The sequence below is a fragment of the Arachis duranensis genome, chromosome 10, assembly GCF_000817695.3.
Source record: "Arachis duranensis cultivar V14167 chromosome 10, aradu.V14167.gnm2.J7QH, whole genome shotgun sequence".
In the NCBI taxonomy this organism is placed as follows: domain Eukaryota; kingdom Viridiplantae; phylum Streptophyta; class Magnoliopsida; order Fabales; family Fabaceae; genus Arachis; species Arachis duranensis.
In genome coordinates this window covers 16,649,057-16,649,776 of record NC_029781.3, presented here as the reverse complement: position 1 = coordinate 16,649,776, position 720 = coordinate 16,649,057, and positions in this window count along the sequence as shown.

Genomic DNA, 720 nt, shown 5'->3' with positions numbered 1-720 from the left:
GGCCTTAGGTGCCATTGATGGTAATGGAAAAACAAAAAGCTTATGCTTTTACCACACCAAACTTAAAATATTGCTTGCCCTCGAGCAAGAGAAGAAAGAAGAGAAGAAGAAGAAGAAGAAGAAGAAGAAGAAATTGGAGGAGAGTGAGGGGAGATGGATTCGGCCAAGGTATAGTAGAGGGGGTAGTGTTGTGTGAAAATGAAGTAGAATGGAAGGGTGTATATAGGGAGAGGGGAGAGGGTAGGTTCGGCCATTTTAGGGTGGGATTGGGTGGGAAAATATTTTTGAATTTTGAAGGTAGGTGGGGTTTATGGGGAAGAGTGGGTGGATGAGAGTGGTGAATAGGTGATTGGGAAGAGAGATTGAGGTGATTGGTGAAGGGTTTTTGGGAAGTGTGACATGGGGAAGAGTAAAATAGGATTAGGAGGTAAGGTGGGAATATAGTTGGTGGGGATCCTGTGGGGTCCACAGATCCAAAGGTGATCTTGTGGGGTCCACAGATCCAGAGGTGTCAAGGAATTCCATCCCTGCACTAAATAGGCATGTAAAATGCCTATGCACACCATTCTGGCGTTTAAACGCCGAGTGGTGCACGTTCTGGGCGTTCAACGCCCATGTAAAGCATGTTTCTGGCGTTGAACGCCAATTTCATGCTTGTTACTGGCGTTCAGCGCCAGCTTTTCCTCTAGGCACATTCCTGGCGTTCAGCGCCAGAATGTT